This window comes from Salmo salar, chromosome 12, assembly GCF_965601325.2.
Source record: "Salmo salar chromosome 12, fSalSal1, whole genome shotgun sequence".
Classification (NCBI taxonomy): Eukaryota; Metazoa; Chordata; class Actinopteri; order Salmoniformes; family Salmonidae; genus Salmo; species Salmo salar.
Genome location: NC_138302.1, coordinates 14191691 through 14212500, shown reverse-complemented (window position 1 = coordinate 14212500; position 20810 = coordinate 14191691). Strand labels below are relative to the sequence as shown.

General features: G+C 27.8%; 1 pseudogene across 1 annotated transcript in view; it reads left to right on the top strand.

Moving 5' to 3' along the window:
* Positions 1-20277, top strand: part of LOC123723877 (queuosine-tRNA galactosyltransferase-like) — a 41939-nt pseudogene extending 21662 nt beyond the window's left edge. Inside the window, exon 11 of the transcript XR_014379606.1 lies at positions 19969-20277. The product of XR_014379606.1 is annotated as a queuosine-tRNA galactosyltransferase-like (transcript). The remainder of the gene's footprint in view (positions 1-19968) is intronic.
* Positions 20278-20810: the final 533 nt, after the last annotated feature.

Below are 20810 nucleotides of genomic sequence, written 5' to 3'. Positions count from 1 at the left end.
GGAGAAAGTGTGTGTGCGTTTGTGTGTCCTGTTGTTCATTGTTCCAGATCGTATCTCCGCCAGGTCGGTAATCTCTGCTAATGGTATAATGAGCTAGGGCGTGTGCCCTGGCACACATACACACACACACACACGTACACAGCCTGCTGATCTTTGACTGCAGCATAATATTTTTCACCATGAACCTCTCACTGGTACTTTGACCGGCGCTCACGTTCACACATACTCTATAACCAGTGTTTTGCCTCACACTTTTCCTAAATAAATATATTAAACCGTTATAAAGCCTTAGTAACAACCAGACAGGGTATAATATAAATATAACAGTTATAAAGCCTTAGTAACAACCAGACAGGGTATAATATAAATAAATATATAACAGTTATAAAGCCTTAGTAACAACCAGACAGGGTATAATATAAATAAATATATAAGTTATAAAGCCTTAGTAACAACCAGACAGGGTATAATATAAATAAATAATAACAGTTATAAAGCCTTAGTAACAACCAGACAGGGTATAATATAAATATATAACAGTTATAAAGCCTTAGTAACAACCAGACAGGGTATAATATAAATAAATATATAACAGTTATAAAGCCTTAGTAACAACCAGACAGGGTATAATATAAATATAACAGTTATAAAGCCTTAGTAACAACCAGACAGGGTATAATATAAATAAATAATAACAGTTATAAAGCCTTAGTAACAACCAGACAGGGTATAATATAAATAAATATATAACAGTTATAAAGCCTTAGTAACAACCAGACAGGGTATAATATAAATAAATATATAAGTTATAAAGCTTTAGTAACAACCAGACAGGGTATAATATAAATAAATATATAACCGTTATAAAGCCTTAGTAACAACCAGACAGGGTATAATATAAATAAATATATAACAGTTATAAAGCCTAAATAACCAGACAGGGTATAATATAAATACAGATATTCAACAGTTATAAAGCCTTAATAACAACCAGACAGGGTATAATATAAATATATAAGTTATAAAGCCTTAGTAACAACCAGACAGGGTATAATATAAATACATATATAACAGTTATAAAGCCTTAGTAACAACCAGACATGTATAATATAAATACCGATATAACAGTTATAAAGCCTTAGTAACAACCAGACAGGGTATAATATAAATAAATATATAAGTTATAAAGCCTTAGTAACAACCAGACAGGGTATAATATAAATAAATATATAACCGTTATAAAGCCTTAGTAACAACCAGACAGGGTATAATATAAATAAATATAAGTTATAAAGCCTTAGTAACAACCAGACAGGGTATAATATAAATAAATATATAAGTTATAAAGCCTTAGTAACAACCAGACAGGGTATAATATAAATAAATAACAGTTATAAAGCCTTAGTAACAACCAGACAGGGTATAATATAAATAAATAATAAGTTATAAAGCCTTAGTAACAACCAGACAGGGTATAATAAATAAATAACAGTTATAAAGCCTTAGTAACAACCAGACAGGGTATAATATAAAAAAATAATAACAGTTATAAAGCCTTAGTAACAACCAGACAGGGTATAATATAAATATATAACAGTTATAAAGCCTTAGTAACAACCAGACAGGGTATAATATAAATAAATATATAACAGTTATAAAGCCTTAGTAACAACCAGACAGGGTATAATATAAATAAATAACAGTTATAAAGCCTTAGTAACAACCAGACAGGGTATAATATAAATAAATATATAACAGTTATAAAGCCTTAGTAACAACCAGACAGGGTATAATATAAATAAATATATAACAGTTATAAAGCCTTAGTAACAACCAGACAGGGTATAATATAAATAAATATATAACAGTTATAAAGCCTTAGTAACAACCAGACAGGGTATAATATAAAAAAATAATAACAGTTATAAAGCCTTAGTAACAACCAGACAGGGTATAATATAAATAAATATATAACAGTTATAAAGCCTTAGTAACAACCAGACAGGGTATAATATAAATAAATATATAACAGTTATAAAGCCTTAGTAACAACCAGACATGTATAATATAAATACCGATATAACAGTTATAAAGCCTTAGTAACAACCAGACAGGGTATAATATAAATATATAACAGTTATAAAGCCTTAGTAACAATCAGACAGGGTATAATATAAATAAATATATAACAGTTATAAAGCCTTAGTAACAACCAGACAGGGTATAATATAAATAAATATATTCAACAGTTATAAAGCCTTAGTAACAACCAGACAGGGTATAATATAAATACAGATATAAAGCCTTAGTAACAACCAGACAGGGTATAATATAAATACATATATAACAGTTATAAAGCCTTAGTAACAACCAGACAGGGTATAATATAAATACATATATAACAGTTATAAAGCCTTAGTAACAACCAGACAGGGTATAATATAAATATATAAGTTATAAAGCCTTAGTAACAACCAGACAGGGTATAATATAAATAAATATATAACAGTTATAAAGCCTTAGTAACAACCAGACAGGGTATAATATAAATATATAACAGTTATAAAGCCTTAGTAACAACCAGACAGGGTATAATATAAATAAATAATAAGTTATAAAGCCTTAGTAACAACCAGACAGGGTATAATATAAATACAGATATAAGTTATAAAGCCTTAGTAACAACCAGACAGGGTATAATATAAATAAATATATAACAGTTATAAAGCCTTAGTAACAACCAGACAGGGTATAATATAAATAAATATATAACAGTTATAAAGCCTTAGTAACAACCAGACAGGGTATAATATAAATAAATATATAACAGTTATAAAGCCTTAATAACCAGACAGGGTATAATATAAATAAATATATAACAGTTATAAAGCCTTAGTAACAACCAGACAGGGTATAATATAAATAAATATATAAGTTATAAAGCTTTAGTAACAACCAGACAGGGTATAATATAAATAAATATATAACCGTTATGAAGCCTTAGTAACAACCAGACATGTATAATATAAATACCGATATAACAGTTATAAAGCCTTAGTAACAACCAGACAGGGTATAATATAAATAAATATATAAGTTATAAAGCCTTAGTAACAACCAGACAGGGTATAATATAAATAAATATATAACCGTTATAAAGCCTTAATAACCAGACAGGGTATAATATAAATACAGATATTCAACAGTTATAAAGCCTTAATAACAACCAGACAGGGTATAATATAAATATATAAGTTATAAAGCCTTAGTAACAACCAGACAGGGTATAATATAAATAAATATATAACAGTTATAAAGCCTTAGTAACAACCAGACAGGGTATAATATAAATAAATTTCTAAGTTATAAAGCCTTAGTAACAACCAGACAGGGTATAATATAAATAAATATATAACAGTTATAAAGCCTTAGTAACAACCAGACAGGGTATAATATAAATAAATATATAACAGTTATAAAGCCTTAGTAACAACCAGACAGGGTATAATATAAATACAGATATAAGTTATAAAGCCTTAGTAACAACCAGACAGGGTATAATATAAATATATAACAGTTATAAAGCCTTAGTAACAACCAGACAGGGTATAATATAAATATATAAGTTATAAAGCCTTAGTAACAACCAGACAGGGTATAATATAAATAAATATATAACAGTTATAAAGCCTTAGTAACAACCAGACAGGGTATAATATAAATAAATATATAACAGTTATAAAGCCTTAGTAACAACCAGACAGGGTATAATATAAATACATTTCTAAGTTATAAAGCCTTAGTAACAACCAGACAGGGTATAATATAAATAAATATATAACAGTTATAAAGCCTTAGTAACAACCAGACAGGGTATAATATAAATACCGATATAACAGTTATAAAGCCTTAGTAACAACCAGACAGGGTATAATATAAATAAATATATTCAACAGTTATAAAGCCTTAGTAACAACCAGACAGGGTATAATATAAATACAGATATAAGTTATAAAGCCTTAGTAACAACCAGACAGGGTATAATATAAATACATATATAACAGTTATAAAGCCTTAGTAACAACCAGACAGGGTATAATATAAATACATATATAACAGTTATAAAGCCTTAGTAACAACCAGACAGGGTATAATATAAATATATAACAGTTATAAAGCCTTAGTAACAACCAGACAGGGTATAATATAAATAAATAATAAGTTATAAAGCCTTAGTAACAACCAGACAGGGTATAATATAAATACAGATATAAGTTATAAAGCCTTAGTAACAACCAGACAGGGTATAATATAAATAAATATATAACAGTTATAAAGCCTTAGTAACAACCAGACAGGGTATAATATAAATAAATATATAACAGTTATAAAGCCTTAGTAACAACCAGACAGGGTATAATATAAATAAATATATAACAGTTATAAAGCCTTAGTAACAACCAGACATGTATAATATAAATACCGATATAACAGTTATAAAGCCTTAGTAACAACCAGACAGGGTATAATATAAATAAATATATAAGTTATAAAGCCTTAGTAACAACCAGACAGGGTATAATATAAATAAATATATAACCGTTATGAAGCCTTAGTAACAACCAGACAGGGTATAATATAAATAAATTTATAAGTTATAAAGCCTTAGTAACAACCAGACAGGGTATAATATAAATAAATATATAAGTTATAAAGCCTTAGTAACAACCAGACAGGGTATAATATAAATAAATAACAGTTATAAAGCCTTAGTAACAACCAGACAGGGTATAATATAAATAAATAATAAGTTATAAGGCCTTAGTAACAACCAGACAGGTTATAATATAAATAAATAACAGTTATAAAGCCTTAGTAACAACCAGACAGGGTATAATATAAAAAAATAATAACAGTTATAAAGCCTTAGTAACAACCAGACAGGGTATAATATAAATAAATATATAACAGTTATAAAGCCTTAGTAACAACCAGACAGGGTATAATATAAATAAATAATAAGTTATAAAGCCTTAGTAACAACCAGACAGGGTATAATATAAATACAGATATAAGTTATAAAGCCTTAGTAACAACCAGACAGGGTATAATATAAATAAATATATAACCGTTATAAAGCCTTAGTAACAACCAGACAGGGTATAATATAAATAAATATATAACAGTTATAAAGCCTAAATAACCAGACAGGGTATAATATAAATACAGATATTCAACAGTTATAAAGCCTTAATAACAACCAGACAGGGTATAATATAAATAAATATATAACAGTTATAAAGACTTAGTAACAACCAGACAGGGTATAATATAAATAAATATATAACAGTTATAAAGCCTTAGTAACAACCAGACAGGATATAATATAAATAAATATATAAGTTATAAAGCTTTAGTAACAACCAGACAGGGTATAATATAAATAAATATATAACAGTTATAAAGCCTAAATAACCAGACAGGGTATAATATAAATACAGATATTCAACAGTTATAAAGCCTTAATAACAACCAGACAGGGTATAATATAAATATATAAGTTATAAAGCCTTAGTAACAACCAGACAGGGTATAATATAAATACATATATAACAGTTATAAAGCCTTAGTAACAACCAGACATGTATAATATAAATACCGATATAACAGTTATAAAGCCTTAGTAACAACCAGACAGGGTATAATATAAATAAATATATAAGTTATAAAGCCTTAGTAACAACCAGACAGGGTATAATATAAATAAATATATAACCGTTATAAAGCCTTAGTAACAACCAGACAGGGTATAATATAAATAAATATAAGTTATAAAGCCTTAGTAACAACCAGACAGGGTATAATATAAATAAATATATAAGTTATAAAGCCTTAGTAACAACCAGACAGGGTATAATATAAATAAATAACAGTTATAAAGCCTTAGTAACAACCAGACAGGGTATAATATAAATAAATAATAAGTTATAAAGCCTTAGTAACAACCAGACAGGGTATAATAAATAAATAACAGTTATAAAGCCTTAGTAACAACCAGACAGGGTATAATATAAAAAAATAATAACAGTTATAAAGCCTTAGTAACAACCAGACAGGGTATAATATAAATATATAACAGTTATAAAGCCTTAGTAACAACCAGACAGGGTATAATATAAATAAATATATAACAGTTATAAAGCCTTAGTAACAACCAGACAGGGTATAATATAAATAAATAACAGTTATAAAGCCTTAGTAACAACCAGACAGGGTATAATATAAAAAAATAATAACAGTTATAAAGCCTTAGTAACAACCAGACAGGGTATAATATAAATAAATATATAACAGTTATAAAGCCTTAGTAACAACCAGACAGGGTATAATATAAATAAATATATAACAGTTATAAAGCCTTAGTAACAACCAGACATGTATAATATAAATACCGATATAACAGTTATAAAGCCTTAGTAACAACCAGACAGGGTATAATATAAATATATAACAGTTATAAAGCCTTAGTAACAACCAGACAGGGTATAATATAAATAAATATATAACAGTTATAAAGCCTTAGTAACAACCAGACAGGGTATAATATAAATAAATATATTCAACAGTTATAAAGCCTTAGTAACAACCAGACAGGGTATAATATAAATACAGATATAAAGCCTTAGTAACAACCAGACAGGGTATAATATAAATACATATATAACAGTTATAAAGCCTTAGTAACAACCAGACAGGGTATAATATAAATACATATATAACAGTTATAAAGCCTTAGTAACAACCAGACAGGGTATAATATAAATATATAAGTTATAAAGCCTTAGTAACAACCAGACAGGGTATAATATAAATAAATATATAACAGTTATAAAGCCTTAGTAACAACCAGACAGGGTATAATATAAATATATAACAGTTATAAAGCCTTAGTAACAACCAGACAGGGTATAATATAAATAAATAATAAGTTATAAAGCCTTAGTAACAACCAGACAGGGTATAATATAAATACAGATATAAGTTATAAAGCCTTAGTAACAACCAGACAGGGTATAATATAAATAAATATATAACAGTTATAAAGCCTTAGTAACAACCAGACAGGGTATAATATAAATATATAACAGTTATAAAGCCTTAGTAACAACCAGACAGGGTATAATATAAATAAATATATAACAGTTATAAAGCCTTAGTAACAACCAGACAGGGTATAATATAAATAAATATATAAGTTATAAAGCTTTAGTAACAACCAGACAGGGTATAATATAAATAAATATATAACCGTTATGAAGCCTTAGTAACAACCAGACATGTATAATATAAATACCGATATAACAGTTATAAAGCCTTAGTAACAACCAGACAGGGTATAATATAAATAAATATATAAGTTATAAAGCCTTAGTAACAACCAGACAGGGTATAATATAAATAAATATATAACCGTTATAAAGCCTTAATAACCAGACAGGGTATAATATAAATACAGATATTCAACAGTTATAAAGCCTTAATAACAACCAGACAGGGTATAATATAAATATATAAGTTATAAAGCCTTAGTAACAACCAGACAGGGTATAATATAAATAAATATATAACAGTTATAAAGCCTTAGTAACAACCAGACAGGGTATAATATAAATAAATTTCTAAGTTATAAAGCCTTAGTAACAACCAGACAGGGTATAATATAAATAAATATATAACAGTTATAAAGCCTTAGTAACAACCAGACAGGGTATAATATAAATAAATATATAACAGTTATAAAGCCTTAGTAACAACCAGACAGGGTATAATATAAATACAGATATAAGTTATAAAGCCTTAGTAACAACCAGACAGGGTATAATATAAATATATAACAGTTATAAAGCCTTAGTAACAACCAGACAGGGTATAATATAAATATATAAGTTATAAAGCCTTAGTAACAACCAGACAGGGTATAATATAAATAAATATATAACAGTTATAAAGCCTTAGTAACAACCAGACAGGGTATAATATAAATAAATATATAACAGTTATAAAGCCTTAGTAACAACCAGACAGGGTATAATATAAATACATTTCTAAGTTATAAAGCCTTAGTAACAACCAGACAGGGTATAATATAAATAAATATATAACAGTTATAAAGCCTTAGTAACAACCAGACAGGGTATAATATAAATACCGATATAACAGTTATAAAGCCTTAGTAACAACCAGACAGGGTATAATATAAATAAATATATTCAACAGTTATAAAGCCTTAGTAACAACCAGACAGGGTATAATATAAATACAGATATAAGTTATAAAGCCTTAGTAACAACCAGACAGGGTATAATATAAATACATATATAACAGTTATAAAGCCTTAGTAACAACCAGACAGGGTATAATATAAATACATATATAACAGTTATAAAGCCTTAGTAACAACCAGACAGGGTATAATATAAATATATAACAGTTATAAAGCCTTAGTAACAACCAGACAGGGTATAATATAAATAAATAATAAGTTATAAAGCCTTAGTAACAACCAGACAGGGTATAATATAAATACAGATATAAGTTATAAAGCCTTAGTAACAACCAGACAGGGTATAATATAAATAAATATATAACAGTTATAAAGCCTTAGTAACAACCAGACAGGGTATAATATAAATAAATATATAACAGTTATAAAGCCTTAGTAACAACCAGACAGGGTATAATATAAATAAATATATAAGTTATAAAGCCTTAGTAACAACCAGACATGTATAATATAAATACCGATATAACAGTTATAAAGCCTTAGTAACAACCAGACAGGGTATAATATAAATAAATATATAAGTTATAAAGCCTTAGTAACAACCAGACAGGGTATAATATAAATAAATATATAACCGTTATGAAGCCTTAGTAACAACCAGACAGGGTATAATATAAATAAATTTATAAGTTATAAAGCCTTAGTAACAACCAGACAGGGTATAATATAAATAAATATATAAGTTATAAAGCCTTAGTAACAACCAGACAGGGTATAATATAAATAAATAACAGTTATAAAGCCTTAGTAACAACCAGACAGGGTATAATATAAATAAATAATAAGTTATAAGGCCTTAGTAACAACCAGACAGGTTATAATATAAATAAATAACAGTTATAAAGCCTTAGTAACAACCAGACAGGGTATAATATAAAAAAATAATAACAGTTATAAAGCCTTAGTAACAACCAGACAGGGTATAATATAAATAAATATATAACAGTTATAAAGCCTTAGTAACAACCAGACAGGGTATAATATAAATAAATAATAAGTTATAAAGCCTTAGTAACAACCAGACAGGGTATAATATAAATACAGATATAAGTTATAAAGCCTTAGTAACAACCAGACAGGGTATAATATAAATAAATATATAACCGTTATAAAGCCTTAGTAACAACCAGACAGGGTATAATATAAATAAATATATAACAGTTATAAAGCCTAAATAACCAGACAGGGTATAATATAAATACAGATATTCAACAGTTATAAAGCCTTAATAACAACCAGACAGGGTATAATATAAATAAATATATAACAGTTATAAAGCCTTAGTAACAACCAGACAGGGTATAATATAAATAAATATATAACAGTTATAAAGCCTTAGTAACAACCAGACAGGATATAATATAAATAAATATATAAGTTATAAAGCTTTAGTAACAACCAGACAGGGTATAATATAAATAAATATATAACCGTTATAAAGCCTTAGTAACAACCAGACAGGGTATAATATAAATAAATATATAACAGTTATAAAGCCTTAGTAACAACCAGACAGGGTATAATATAAATACAGATATAAGTTATAAAGCCTTAGTAACAACCAGACAGGGTATAATATAAATATATAACAGTTATAAAGCCTTAGTAACAACCAGACAGGGTATAATATAAATATATAAGTTATAAAGCCTTAGTAACAACCAGACAGGGTATAATATAAATAAATATATAACAGTTATAAAGCCTTAGTAACAACCAGACAGGGTATAATATAAATAAATATATAACAGTTATAAAGCCTTAGTAACAACCAGACAGGGTATAATATAAATACATTTCTAAGTTATAAAGCCTTAGTAACAACCAGACAGGGTATAATATAAATAAATATATAACAGTTATAAAGCCTTAGTAACAACCAGACAGGGTATAATATAAATACCGATATAACAGTTATAAAGCCTTAGTAACAACCAGACAGGGTATAATATAAATAAATATATTCAACAGTTATAAAGCCTTAGTAACAACCAGACAGGGTATAATATAAATACAGATATAAGTTATAAAGCCTTAGTAACAACCAGACAGGGTATAATATAAATACATATATAACAGTTATAAAGCCTTAGTAACAACCAGACAGGGTATAATATAAATACATATATAACAGTTATAAAGCCTTAGTAACAACCAGACAGGGTATAATATAAATATATAACAGTTATAAAGCCTTAGTAACAACCAGACAGGGTATAATATAAATAAATAATAAGTTATAAAGCCTTAGTAACAACCAGACAGGGTATAATATAAATACAGATATAAGTTATAAAGCCTTAGTAACAACCAGACAGGGTATAATATAAATAAATATATAACAGTTATAAAGCCTTAGTAACAACCAGACAGGGTATAATATAAATAAATATATAACAGTTATAAAGCCTTAGTAACAACCAGACAGGGTATAATATAAATAAATATATAACAGTTATAAAGCCTTAGTAACAACCAGACATGTATAATATAAATACCGATATAACAGTTATAAAGCCTTAGTAACAACCAGACAGGGTATAATATAAATAAATATATAACAGTTATAAAGCCTTAGTAACAACCAGACAGGGTATAATATAAATAAATATATAACCGTTATGAAGCCTTAGTAACAACCAGACAGGGTATAATATAAATAAATATATAACAGTTATAAAGCCTTAGTAACAACCAGACAGGGTATAATATAAATAAATATATAACCGTTATGAAGCCTTAGTAACAACCAGACAGGGTATAATATAAATAAATTTATAAGTTATAAAGCCTTAGTAACAACCAGACAGGGTATAATATAAATAAATATATAAGTTATAAAGCCTTAGTAACAACCAGACAGGGTATAATATAAATAAATAACAGTTATAAAGCCTTAGTAACAACCAGACAGGGTATAATATAAATAAATAATAAGTTATAAGGCCTTAGTAACAACCAGACAGGTTATAATATAAATAAATAACAGTTATAAAGCCTTAGTAACAACCAGACAGGGTATAATATAAAAAAATAATAACAGTTATAAAGCCTTAGTAACAACCAGACAGGGTATAATATAAATAAATATATAACAGTTATAAAGCCTTAGTAACAACCAGACAGGGTATAATATAAATAAATAATAAGTTATAAAGCCTTAGTAACAACCAGACAGGGTATAATATAAATACAGATATAAGTTATAAAGCCTTAGTAACAACCAGACAGGGTATAATATAAATAAATATATAACCGTTATAAAGCCTTAGTAACAACCAGACAGGGTATAATATAAATAAATATATAACAGTTATAAAGCCTAAATAACCAGACAGGGTATAATATAAATACAGATATTCAACAGTTATAAAGCCTTAATAACAACCAGACAGGGTATAATATAAATAAATATATAACAGTTATAAAGCCTTAGTAACAACCAGACAGGGTATAATATAAATAAATATATAACAGTTATAAAGCCTTAGTAACAACCAGACAGGATATAATATAAATAAATATATAAGTTATAAAGCTTTAGTAACAACCAGACAGGGTATAATATAAATAAATATATAACCGTTATAAAGCCTTAGTAACAACCAGACAGGGTATAATATAAATAAATATATAACAGTTATAAAGCCTAAATAACCAGACAGGGTATAATATAAATACAGATATTCAACAGTTATAAAGCCTTAATAACAACCAGACAGGGTATAATATAAATATATAAGTTATAAAGCCTTAGTAACAACCAGACAGGGTATAATATAAATACATATATAACAGTTATAAAGCCTTAGTAACAACCAGACATGTATAATATAAATACCGATATAACAGTTATAAAGCCTTAGTAACAACCAGACAGGGTATAATATAAATAAATATATAAGTTATAAAGCCTTAGTAACAACCAGACAGGGTATAATATAAATAAATATATAACCGTTATAAAGCCTTAGTAACAACCAGACAGGGTATAATATAAATAAATATAAGTTATAAAGCCTTAGTAACAACCAGACAGGGTATAATATAAATACAGATATAAGTTATAAAGCCTTAGTAACAACCAGACAGGGTATAATATAAATACATATATAACAGTTATAAAGCCTTAGTAACAACCAGACAGGGTATAATATAAATACATATATAACAGTTATAAAGCCTTAGTAACAACCAGACAGGGTATAATATAAATATATAAGTTATAAAGCCTTAGTAACAACCAGACAGGGTATAATATAAATAAATATATAACAGTTATAAAGCCTTAGTAACAACCAGACAGGGTATAATATAAATATATAACAGTTATAAAGCCTTAGTAACAACCAGACAGGGTATAATATAAATAAATAATAAGTTATAAAGCCTTAGTAACAACCAGACAGGGTATAATATAAATACAGATATAAGTTATAAAGCCTTAGTAACAACCAGACAGGGTATAATATAAATAAATATATAACAGTTATAAAGCCTTAGTAACAACCAGACAGGGTATAATATAAATAAATATATAACAGTTATAAAGCCTTAGTAACAACCAGACAGGGTATAATATAAATAAATATATAACAGTTATAAAGCCTTAGTAACAACCAGACATGTATAATATAAATACCGATATAACAGTTATAAAGCCTTAGTAACAACCAGACAGGGTATAATATAAATAAATATATAAGTTATAAAGCCTTAGTAACAACCAGACAGGGTATAATATAAATAAATATATAACCGTTATGAAGCCTTAGTAACAACCAGACAGGGTATAATATAAATAAATTTATAAGTTATAAAGCCTTAGTAACAACCAGACAGGGTATAATATAAATAAATATATAAGTTATAAAGCCTTAGTAACAACCAGACAGGGTATAATATAAATAAATAACAGTTATAAAGCCTTAGTAACAACCAGACAGGGTATAATATAAATAAATAATAAGTTATAAGGCCTTAGTAACAACCAGACAGGTTATAATATAAATAAATAACAGTTATAAAGCCTTAGTAACAACCAGACAGGGTATAATATAAAAAAATAATAACAGTTATAAAGCCTTAGTAACAACCAGACAGGGTATAATATAAATAAATATATAACAGTTATAAAGCCTTAGTAACAACCAGACAGGGTATAATATAAATAAATATATAAGTTATAAAGCTTTAGTAACAACCAGACAGGGTATAATATAAATAAATATATAACCGTTATAAAGCCTTAATAACCAGACAGGGTATAATATAAATACAGATATTCAACAGTTATAAAGCCTTAATAACAACCAGACAGGGTATAATATAAATAAATATATAACAGTTATAAAGCCTTAGTAACAACCAGACAGGGTATAATATAAATAAATAATAAGTTATAAAGCCTTAGTAACAACCAGACAGGGTATAATATAAATACAGATATAAGTTATAAAGCCTTAGTAACAACCAGACAGGGTATAATATAAATAAATATATAACCGTTATAAAGCCTTAGTAACAACCAGACAGGGTATAATATAAATAAATATATAACAGTTATAAAGCCTAAATAACCAGACAGGGTATAATATAAATACAGATATTCAACAGTTATAAAGCCTTAATAACAACCAGACAGGGTATAATATAAATAAATATATAACAGTTATAAAGCCTTAGTAACAACCAGACAGGGTATAATATAAATAAATATATAACAGTTATAAAGCCTTAGTAACAACCAGACAGGGTATAATATAAATAAATATATAAGTTATAAAGCTTTAGTAACAACCAGACAGGGTATAATATAAATAAATATATAACCGTTATAAAGCCTTAGTAACAACCAGACAGGGTATAATATAAATAAATATATAACAGTTATAAAGCCTTAGTAACAACCAGACAGGGTATAATATAAATAAATATATAACAGTTATAAAGCCTAAATAACCAGACAGGGTATAATATAAATACAGATATTCAACAGTTATAAAGCCTTAATAACAACCAGACAGGGTATAATATAAATATATAAGTTATAAAGCCTTAGTAACAACCAGACAGGGTATAATATAAATACATATATAACAGTTATAAAGCCTTAGTAACAACCAGACATGTATAATATAAATACCGATATAACAGTTATAAAGCCTTAGTAACAACCAGACAGGGTATAATATAAATAAATATATAAGTTATAAAGCCTTAGTAACAACCAGACAGGGTATAATATAAATAAATATATAACCGTTATAAAGCCTTAGTAACAACCAGACAGGGTATAATATAAATAAATATAAGTTATAAAGCCTTAGTAACAACCAGACAGGGTATAATATAAATAAATATATAAGTTATAAAGCCTTAGTAACAACCAGACAGGGTATAATATAAATAAATAACAGTTATAAAGCCTTAGTAACAACCAGACAGGGTATAATATAAAAAAATAATAACAGTTATAAAGCCTTAGTAACAACCAGACAGGGTATAATATAAATAAATATATAACAGTTATAAAGCCTTAGTAACAACCAGACAGGGTATAATATAAATAAATATATAACAGTTATAAAGCCTTAGTAACAACCAGACAGGGTATAATATAAATAAATATATAACAGTTATAAAGCCTTAGTAACAACCAGACAGGGTATAATATAAATAAATATATTCAACAGTTATAAAGCCTTAGTAACAACCAGACAGGGTATAATATAAATACAGATATAAGTTATAAAGCCTTAGTAACAACCAGACAGGGTATAATATAAATACATATATAACAGTTATAAAGCCTTAGTAACAACCAGACAGGGTATAATATAAATACATATATAACAGTTATAAAGCCTTAGTAACAACCAGACAGGGTATAATATAAATATATAAGTTATAAAGCCTTAGTAACAACCAGACAGGGTATAATATAAATAAATATATAACAGTTATAAAGCCTTAGTAACAACCAGACAGGGTATAATATAAATATATAACAGTTATAAAGCCTTAGTAACAACCAGACAGGGTATAATATAAATAAATAATAAGTTATAAAGCCTTAGTAACAACCAGACAGGGTATAATATAAATACAGATATAAGTTATAAAGCCTTAGTAACAACCAGACAGGGTATAATATAAATAAATATATAACAGTTATAAAGCCTTAGTAACAACCAGACAGGGTATAATATAAATAAATATATAACAGTTATAAAGCCTTAGTAACAACCAGACAGGGTATAATATAAATAAATATATAACAGTTATAAAGCCTTAGTAACAACCAGACATGTATAATATAAATACCGATATAACAGTTATAAAGCCTTAGTAACAACCAGACAGGGTATAATATAAATAAATATATAAGTTATAAAGCCTTAGTAACAACCAGACAGGGTATAATATAAATAAATATATAACCGTTATGAAGCCTTAGTAACAACCAGACAGGGTATAATATAAATAAATAACAGTTATAAAGCCTTAGTAACAACCAGACAGGGTATAATATAAATAAATAATAAGTTATAAGGCCTTAGTAACAACCAGACAGGTTATAATGTAAATAAATAATAACAGTTATAAAGCCTTAGTAACAACCAGACAGGGTATAATATAAATAAATATATAACAGTTATAAAGCCTTAGTAACAACCAGACAGGGTATAATATAAATAAATATATAAGTTATAAAGCTTTAGTAACAACCAGACAGGGTATAATATAAATAAATATATAACCGTTATAAAGCCTTAATAACCAGACAGGGTATAATATAAATACAGATATTCAACAGTTATAAAGCCTTAATAACAACCAGACAGGGTATAATATAAATAAATATATAACAGTTATAAAGCCTTAGTAACAACCAGACAGGGTATAATATAAATAAATAATAAGTTATAAAGCCTTAGTAACAACCAGACAGGGTATAATATAAATACAGATATAAGTTATAAAGCCTTAGTAACAACCAGACAGGGTATAATATAAATAAATATATAACAGTTATAAAGCCTTAGTAACAACCAGACAGGGTATAATATAAATACATATATAACAGTTATAAAGCCTTAGTAACAACCAGACAGGGTATAATATAAATAAATATATAACAGTTATAAAGCCTTAGTAACAACCAGACATGTATAATATAAATACCGATATAACAGTTATAAAGCCTTAGTAACAACCAGACAGGGTATAATATAAATAAATATATAAGTTATAAAGCCTTAGTAACAACCAGACAGGGTATAATATAAATAAATATATAACCGTTATAAAGCCTTAGTAACAACCAGACAGGGTATAATATAAATAAATATATAACAGTTATAAAGCCTTAGTAACAACCAGACAGGGTATAATATAAATAAATTTCTAAGTTATAAAGCCTTAGTAACAACCAGACAGGGTATAATATAAATAAATATATAAGTTATAAAGCCTTAGTAACAACCAGACAGGGTATAATATAAATAAATATATAACAGTTATAAAGCCTTAGTAACAACCAGACAGGGTATAATATAAATAAAGAATAAGTTATAAGGCCTTAGTAACAACCAGACAGGTTATAATATAAATAAATAACAGTTATAAAGCCTTAGTAACAACCAGACAGGGTATAATATAAATAAATAATAAGTTATAAAGCCTTAGTAACAACCAGACAGGGTATAATATAAATAAATATATAACAGTTATAAAGCCTTAGTAACAACCAGACATGTATAATATAAATACCGATATAACAGTTATAAAGCCTTAGTAACAACCAGACAGGGTATAATATAAATAAATATATAAGTTATAAAGCCTTAGTAACAACCAGACAGGGTATAATATAAATAAATATATAACCGTTATGAAGCCTTAGTAACAACCAGACAGGGTATAATATAAATATATAATAACAGTTATAAAGCCTTAGTAACAACCAGACAGGGTATAATATAAATAAATTTATAAGTTATAAAGCCTTAGTAACAACCAGACAGGGTATAATATAAATAAATATATAACAGTTATAAAGCCTTAGTAACAACCAGACAGGGTATAATATAAATAAATATATAACAGTTATAAAGCCTTAGTAACAACCAGACATGTATAATATAAATACCGATATAACAGTTATAAAGCCTTAGTAACAACCAGACAGGGTATAATATAAATAAATATATAAGTTATAAAGCCTTAGTAACAACCAGACAGGGTATAATATAAATAAATATATAACCGTTATGAAGCCTTAGTAACAACCAGACAGGGTATAATATAAATAAATTTATAAGTTATAAAGCCTTAGTAACAACCAGACAGGGTATAATATAAATAAATATATAAGTTATAAAGCCTTAGTAACAACCAGACAGGGTATAATATAAATAAATAACAGTTATAAAGCCTTAGTAACAACCAGACAGGGTATAATATAAATAAATAATAAGTTATAAGGCCTTAGTAACAACCAGACAGGTTATAATATAAATAAATAATAACAGTTATAAAGCCTTAGTAACAACCAGACAGGGTATAATATAAATAAATATATAACAGTTATAAAGCCTTAGTAACAACCAGACAGGGTATAATATAAATAAATATATAAGTTATAAAGCTTTAGTAACAACCAGACAGGGTATAATATAAATAAATATATAACCGTTATAAAGCCTTAATAACCAGACAGGGTATAATATAAATACAGATATTCAACAGTTATAAAGCCTTAATAACAACCAGACAGGGTATAATATAAATAAATATATAACAGTTATAAAGCCTTAGTAACAACCAGACAGGGTATAATATAAATACCGATATAACAGTTATAAAGCCTTAGTAACAACCAGACAGGGTATAATATAAATAAATATATAACAGTTATAAAGCCTTAGTAACAACCAGACAGGGTATAATATAAATAAATAATAAGTTATAAAGCCTTAGTAACAACCAGACAGGGTATAATATAAATACAGATATAAGTTATAAAGCCTTAGTAACAACCAGACAGGGTATAATATAAATAAATATATAACAGTTATAAAGCCTTAGTAACAACCAGACAGGGTATAATATAAATACATATATAACAGTTATAAAGCCTTAGTAACAACCAGACAGGGTATAATATAAATAAATATATAAGTTATAAAGCCTTAGTAACAACCAGACAGGGTATAATATAAATAAATATATAACAGTTATAAAGCCTTAGTAACAACCAGACATGTATAATATAAATACCGATATAACAGTTATAAAGCCTTAGTAACAACCAGACAGGGTATAATATAAATAAATATATAAGTTATAAAGCCTTAGTAACAACCAGACAGGGTATAATATAAATAAATATATAACCGTTATAAAGCCTTAGTAACAACCAGACAGGGTATAATATAAATAAATTTCTAAGTTATAAAGCCTTAGTAACAACCAGACAGGGTATAATATAAATAAATATATAAGTTATAAAGCCTTAGTAACAACCAGACAGGGTATAATATAAATAAATATATAACAGTTATAAAGCCTTAGTAACAACCAGACAGGGTATAATATAAATAAATAATAAGTTATAAGGCCTTAGTAACAACCAGACAGGTTATAATATAAATAAATAACAGTTATAAAGCCTTAGTAACAACCAGACAGGGTATAATATAAATAAATATATAACAGTTATAAAGCCTTAGTAACAACCAGACAGGGTATAATATAAAAAAATAATAACAGTTATAAAGCCTTAGTAACAACCAGACAGGGTATAATATAAATAAATATATAACAGTTATAAAGCCTTAGTAACAACCAGACAGGGTATAATATAAGTACAGATATATCAACAGTTATAAAGCCTTAGTAACAACCAGACAGGGTATAATATAAATACAGATATTCAACAGTTATAAAGCCTTAATAATAACCAGACAGGGTATAATATAAATACAGATATTCAACAGTTATAAAGCCTTCCTAAAAGATATTTGGTGATCCTTTAACTGGGGAATTGAATTGCCTCTGGGTTTAGAAAACACACACACACTCTGTTGGCCAGCCCAGGCAGACAGACAGTTAAATACACCATTATCTAAATATGAGCTGCAGACAGCTAATGGACTGGCCCTGCCTCCCAGAGCTTCTAATTGGCCAATTATGGGAATTGGGATCAGTGATTATTCAGTCAGAGGACACTGGAACCTGGAATCTCTCTCTCACACACACACACACACCTGGAGCCAATCTGGAGCCAATCACACAATTAATTGTTAAACACACCCATATGTTACAAGTACCGGATTGGGTTTAATTCCATTTAAATTCAATTTTCAATGAATATCTGGAATTTAATTAGGTTTACTTTCTGAATTGACTGGAAATGAATTGGAATTGGCCCCAACCCTGGTCCTTATCTCTTTAACTGTTGACCAATCAGATGCCAGAGATAACTCAAAACAGGAAGTGACCTCACCTACAGACAGGAAGTATGAGACTGACCATGGGCGTTGGTGATAATTAGAGCGATGACCAGCATCTCCTCCTCACTCTCTCTCTTTTCATGTTCTGTCATTTCGTCCTCCCAGGACATGACCGGAGGAGTGTTTGAGGAAAACCTGAAGTCTCTCCATCTGGAAGAAGGAGTGGACTACTACCACTTCAACTAACACTCTGGGATGGAGAGACAGAGGGATGGAGAGACACAGGGATGGAGAGATGGAGAGGAGGGGGGGGACTGGTAGATGGAAATTGAGTGTTTGAGGGTTGGATGCTGAGAAGGATAGATGGACCATGACAGTCATCTCGTGTGCGCCTGCCTGCCTGCCTGCTTTTTAGTTAGTGTGGCAGCATGTCCATGTTGATCGTGGAGATAAATAAAAACTTTTTCAAACATGTCCTCTGAAAGAGACTTTCCAGAAATGTGCTGTCCAGTCACACACACACTACACACTACACACACACACCCCTCCCATATTTGTTTTTCTTTCCACAAGTCTCTTATAAAACCTCAGGAACAATTATGTATTTTAGAGTACTAGGCTCTGACACACACACCCACACAATACACACTACACACACACACACACACACACACACACACACACAATGACCAGTAAGGGCATTCGTTTTCCCACACCGAGCTCTTGAGTTTCACTGTTCAAAGGTAAACAAACCTTACCACTGACACCAATGCTATGGTATTTCAACTGAAACTTCCTGGAACTCGGACCACAGCTAGCTACACATGGGATTCTGGGTAGTGATATAGTGGTAAAACAAATAGGTGGGTAGAAGCTAATCACCGAGCCATTAAAGTAAAGCTGTATTTTCTGTGCACTTCTCCTCGATAGGTAGGGAGACGCTCACGCAAAATCAAAAAAGATGGTGTGTAACTGGGAAACCCCTGGTCTAGGTCTCGTGGTTACCA